This window comes from Nicotiana attenuata, chromosome 3 (genome assembly GCF_001879085.1).
Source record: "Nicotiana attenuata strain UT chromosome 3, NIATTr2, whole genome shotgun sequence".
Classification (NCBI taxonomy): domain Eukaryota; kingdom Viridiplantae; phylum Streptophyta; class Magnoliopsida; order Solanales; family Solanaceae; genus Nicotiana; species Nicotiana attenuata.
Genome location: NC_031991.1, coordinates 4,188,938 through 4,195,381, shown reverse-complemented (window position 1 = coordinate 4,195,381; position 6,444 = coordinate 4,188,938). Strand labels below are relative to the sequence as shown.

Sequence of the window (6,444 nt, the reverse complement as noted above, 5' to 3'; positions counted from 1 at the left end):
TACTTGTCCTCTTTGGTGTACTTGTTAAAGGTGGTGGAACAATCTCGACCTCAGGCGATTCGGGGGCTTTGCCTGCGTCTTTCTTTGGAGCCTCCTCACCATTAGGCAGGGTCTCCGATTCGGAGGGCTTGATGGCTTTAGCTGGCTTCCTGAATCGGGTCACCAGCGCCGAGTCTTCACCCTCGTCTTCTTCTTCATCATTCAGTTAGTGGATTGAGTCTATGTCCACTTGAATGAGTTTCCTTCTTTGCCTTCGAGTAGGGGCCCTCTTATCTTGGGGGTCTACGGGTTTCGAAACCCTTTTTCTCTTGTTATCTTTCCCTGATTTTGGAATCGGGGACTCGGTCTATTCCCCGGGTGGGGCTGGCCTTATTTCGGAGACATCTCCAATGCCTGCATGAATGAAAGTTAGGCATGAGTAAGATGACATCTCCAATAAAAGGGAAAGCATCAAAGACCTGGGAGAAGAACTAACCATGGTGTTTGGCCTCCCAATTACCCCTCGACAAGTCACGCCATTTGCGCTCATCATACGAGGATGTCGCAAATAATTTTCGAACTCAGTCTTCGAGGTCGAGGATCGTATGGGGAATCCAAGCAACTGCTGCAAAAAAGGTAAAGGCATCACGCAATGTATAAACGGAATATAAGAGGATACTGGGAAAAGGACTTCACTTATGATTGGGGTTCTATTTCTCTGGGAACGACATTTTTCCTTCAGGTATGACATTCGAGGTCCTTACTCGGACGAACCGGCTCATCCAGCCTCGGTCCTTATCCTCGTCATTGCTAGCGAAGAAGGATTTGCTCAATCAGCATTGGAGCTCGATCAACCCTCGAAAAAGCTGAGGCCGATACAATCGGATGAGGTGATTGAGGATGAACTCTAGTCCCTCGGCCTTGCTAGAGAAGTAACGAAGCATAATCACTATACGCCAAGAAAGAGGGGTAGATCCGGCAGAGGGTGAATTGATATCTTTTGCAGAAGTCGATCACGACCGGATCGAGGGGACCAGTGTGAAGGGGTAAGTGTAAACACTCAGGATCCCCTCCACATGAGTGGTAATGCTCTCCTCAGGGTCGGGGATCTATACCACGACCTCGTCCCGCCAGCCAAAGTCTTTCTTCACGGCCTTGAGGTGTTTCTTTGTTATCGAACTAATTTATCAGGATACATGCTCGCATCGGCCAGGGATTGCGGGGGGATTTTCAAAGTTGAAGTCTTTCTTTATAACGCAGGGGCCGAGAATAATCTCGTGAAGGGCCGACGCCACAAGTTTGGCCGGCCGAGAAGAGGAGGAGGAATTTTTCTCTTTTCGAGGAACTGTCTTGGAAGTTTTCACCATTGATTCGAGTTAGAAGGAGTGGATATAGGCGGAGTTTGGTATTTTCTGACACAAAAAAGAACGGGAGTAACGGGTAATGAGAGAGAAGAGATGAAGAGAGGGAGATATAAAAGAAGTTTGGAAGTGGTTTGAAGATTGAAGTAAAGTTTTCTCCGAAATTAAACCTTGTATTTATAGGTGAGCGGCGACGGTTCAATGGCGCTAGTGGCCGACCATCACTGGAGAAGCATTTAATGTTTTGGGAAAGCGAACCGACGGGATGTTTCGGTCACTTCGAGCGCCTACGTCACGAGAATGATGTCATCATCAAGGATTCCGAAACATCGAGGCTCAAGTCATTTCTTATCATTTTATTCAAAGGAACGCGAGGACTATCTGTATACATAATATCATGTATCCCCGATTTTGTACGCTCGAGGAACAAACTCGATATGGGCCGGGCTCGAGCCCGAGAGCAAAATGCTATACTCGATGATCAGATTGCTCGATGAACACCGGAGTCGAGTACGACCAACCTCGAGATAATACTGTTGTGGTTTTATAAGAGAAAGAGCTAGATTCTCGCGATGGCCCCAAGATCATGGCGTAAATCCCGGAATAGATTTATACGAGTCAGTACGGATTTGTACTAGGCGGTTAGACAGCTGTCCCAATAAGATTCCTTATTATAAATAGAAATGTTCCTTATTTAGGGTTCCCCTACTATATAAAGGGGACACCAATCATTTGCAACGCATCATCAATCATTGGCAAAAGAATATACTCTCTTACTTTCTTGATCAGTATTCATCAGAATTGTCTCTTAACTTTGTTGTCTTTACTTTACTGTTCTTGTTGACACTACTAGAAATTGGACCTATCGGAACGGTTTCTATTGTAACGGCTATATAACCGTTGCTATAGAACTCTATTGCAACGCTTTTAACCGTTGCATTTGGGCGTGGCGCTTACAGAAACACTTCTGAAATTAAACCATTGCATTAGTGTGATAACCGTTGCAATAGGGGTACATTTGGACGGTTGTTGGAACCGTAGCAACAAATATATATTTTAGGTACGGGTGACCGAAAAAAGTTATCTATTGTGACGGTTCAAATTTTCGTCCCCTAGGGTTTTATTTCCCTCTTAATATTCGCTCTTTTTTAAGTTCTCCAACTCAAAGGCCACTCCCCAATTTCTCAGACAACTCACACAAATCACAAAAGAGACGCTCGCCGTTACTCATAGAAGAACTCTGTGAAGATACAATATGAAATTTATTCATCGATGCTATAGAAAGAGATCGAAAACGCAGAACTTAGATCTCTCTTGGAAGATGCAAGGTCTGAAAACGCTCTATAGCTTTTTCCTACTTGTTTCTCCTTTTTGTAGTTAGTGTAATTAGCTAAAATCTCTTTTTGCTCTTCGATGGTGAAGTTTTCCGAAATTTTAGGATTCTTGGTTTGTTATGGTCTTTGTGTGCTTTATTTTTGGGGGTTTCGAAGATTTGGGGATTCTTTATGCAATGCAGGATTTTGATTTATTTTATGAGCATGTACTCAAGGTTTCTCTTGTTGGTTCCTTAGAAAAATAATACCTTGGTGGAAGCCCATCATCATCAAGTTATTTATTTTTGCAGGATGAGTGAAGTTTAATATTTGATATAACTTCTGTGATTTGAACATTTCCTAGTAGGATAACATCTGTTTGTGAAAATGCCTATAAGAGGATGTATTGCACTATTGTACTTGAAAATACTTTTCTTTTGTTTCCTTTTTTCTGCTTATTTGGCTTCAAATAGAAAAGCTATATGGAAGAAATATTTGAATATATGAAGCTTGATTTAGAACAGGTATGGACCTCTTTTATTATTTATATCGTATATGTGTGTATATATATTTTATATTGATGATTCTCCAATAAAATGTAAAGCTATAAGTTGAACTTTTGAACTGAAAGTTCATCAATGAATGAAAAATCATAGTGAAGTGTGTTCCAATCTAACAACGGATAACTTTTCTACCGAGGTAAAAAAGAATAACTTTATTGTTCACTGTACTGTCACCCTATTTTGTTTTAACACAATAACTAGAATTTTATTCAAGCTATTACAATTTGATAAAAGTGAAAAACTTTTTCCTTCATTTATTTGTTTATTTTCATCGACAACCTGCTTTTCTTTTATTATTTTCTTGAGGTTATTTAGGAGTCTTATTATGCATCTCCTGATCTTTTAGGATGCTCTTATTAGGTTCCTCTTTAGTTATTAAGATTCTTATCTTATTTTCGTAGAGTTTAGAGTTGTTATTGTTAAGCTCCTTAAATATTGGCACCTAGTTCTTCAGCAGAGAGATTTTTCTCTGCAAACTAAGATTTTCTCCTTGTAACCATTTATGGATGTGTGTTTTTATTGTTAGGATTTACCCCCTTCATTCTGTATCACGTTGTTATTGTAATGATTTTTTACATGTTAGCTATGGAAGTCCTCGATCCTGCTACTATAAATCAAAGATATTTTTAACGAATTTTGGCTCCTCGTTCATGAAATTCATTCTTCTTGTGATAATTATATTTTGAGTTCAGAGAATTCATTTATATTGACACTCTTTACACATTTGTCCATATGAATCGATAATGAGGTACAAATTTAAAGGACACACATTCTTTATATACTTGAATTTTGTGCGATGTTGCTCTATTTATATATCTTTTGGTGGTTTGCGTTGGGATAAAGGAAATTAGGTTGCACACTTCTTTATTCTTCTTTATCACCATATATAGGACCTATCACAAGTTTCCTTTACTTTATCTTTTTTATTGTCGTTCTTCGCACGTTCTCAAAACCTTTTAAATTTTACAATCTTATTCGTGTATTACAGGTGGAATATGCTTCAGGAGCTTGAAAAGAAAAAACCCTCTGCTTTAAGACTGGTAAGAGCATCACCAAGAGTTTGTTCAACTAATTAATGAATCCGTTAATGGTTCAGAAGAGTTTCTCAATTTTGGCATCCTATTTTTGACATGACTATTTTGCCGTATTAAGTAGAAAATAGTTTAAAAGTTATAATAACTCCAAAATTTTTGAACTGTATCTCAAATAGAGTGGATTGCATGGTGCTTTTGTAGTGCTAGTTCAATGAGCATTTAAGTTTAATGGGAAATAATGCAGAAATCATCTCATTTGAAATTAATTGTTGGATATGAATGTGCGAAGCTGGTATATATCTTAAAGGTTAAAAACTTATATGCATATCATTTGTTAGTTAAGTCTCGAATGATGTAGATCAATTTGTTTGGAATTTAGTTACCAGTCTTCTTAAAACATGCAGAGGGGATCGGAACAAGTTGCTTAAAAGAATGGAGAAATGCTTTAATTTTTGCATTTCGCGTGCATGATGTTTGTATGGGTCTTTCTCGGTTTATATGTCATAGAATAGATGTTTATATTTCGAATTCCTTCAATTTCACTATCATTAACTGATTAACCTTTTGCATACATAGTCAAACTCCAAATCATCCATGGAAAGATCGATAAAAACATAAGAAAGGGATGTGAAGTCTGAGATATATATGCTAGAGGATTATTGATCCTTGGAGTTAAAATGAATAATAAGAAGGACCATACATTTGTTTATATTTTTGTGATCAGAAAATGAATTTTTTCTCTGAAAGAGGTTTCATACTAAAGCTGATAGTTAGAAACAACATAACTCTAGAATTTTTCATATGTATCTTGTAGTTCAGTTAGCAATTCCTAAATATGTTCTTGATTATAAATTAACCTTGTGTGAAATTATTTTATTCGATCATTAGTGGACAAAGAGATGTAAAGGTCCAGAGGTGGTAATGATAATTATGAGGCAAAAGATATTAGCCCTAGATTAGTAAAAACTATTAGCAGTAATCTGGGTAAAGGAAAGCACCAGATAGTGTTATTTTCTAATTTTTGTTAGATAAAGTTAAATCAAAACACATCTACTATGTATATACTAGGACAGAGTATAAGGTGAATATAGGAGATTTCTCTTCATTCTTCTAGTAAATTCAGTTGTTTCCATAATTTTCAAGATATGAATCTCCTTCTGGGGTGGTGGTGCACATTTCTGTAGAACATTTAAGCTAAATTTTCTTAATGTACATTTTGCCTTACTAAGTAATACTATGTAATATGGAGAAGATCTTATTATTCTGCCTCTTTAATGTACATTCTGTCTAATGATGTGTTTTGACATTAGTATTTTTGTATATATGTTGAGAATATATTCTTCTGTGAAAATTTGGTTGAATAATTTTTTATCATCTTTTGTAGGTGAAGCAAATGAACAAAGGATAGACAAAAGGATTGAAGAACTTTCTTACGAGTATTGGTCGATCATTTCTAGGCCTTCAAATGTTATAGGAATTCTTTATTTTCGAACTTCTTGCTAACTTATGTATGCTAACTCCTAAATTGTTAAATAACATTGTATATTTTGCTTTCTTATATGGATAATACTAGTTGGAGATTTAAGATTTTGGTTTTTTTGATGAATAGTTTCCTTTTGTGATTATATAAATCTTATTATATTTTATTGCATAGGAAAATAACTACTTATATAACCAAATAGAAGGGTACATATTAGATTCTACAAAACCGTTGCATTAGCCTTGATAAACTGTTGCAATAGCCTTCATAAACCGTTACAATAGCTCTTTTTAACCGTTGTAATATATATCCTGAACCGTTGCTAAAGCATTACAAACCGTTGCAAATAGCTTAAAATTCGTGGCATAAATTGATATTGCAACGGTTTGGAACTGTTCCATTAGACAATATAACCGTTGCAATAGATAGGCTTATGGTAACGGTTATACAACCGTTGCAATAGGTGATCCTATTGCAACGGCTATACAACCGTTCCATGAAACCGTTGCAATAGACCTATTGGCACGAGACCTGATGGAACGGTCCTAGTATCAACGGTGTTGCCATCTATCGCAACGGTTCTTGAACCGTTGCCATAAGCCTAATTTCTAGTAGTGTGACCAACCTCGAGGCCATCATAGCTCGAAGTCAAGATTTGCTTAAGCACTGGTTTGATTCAACTTACTTATTTAATTTATACGTTTGATTTCTTGG

At 36.9% G+C, this 6,444-nt stretch overlaps 1 long non-coding RNA gene across 1 annotated transcript; it reads left to right on the top strand.

Annotated features, from left to right (window-relative positions):
• Window positions 2,431-5,852, top strand: LOC109224510. The gene is made up of 3 exons (XR_002067699.1): window positions 2,431-2,668; window positions 4,205-4,256; window positions 5,635-5,852. It is a non-coding gene; the product is annotated as an uncharacterized LOC109224510 (long non-coding RNA).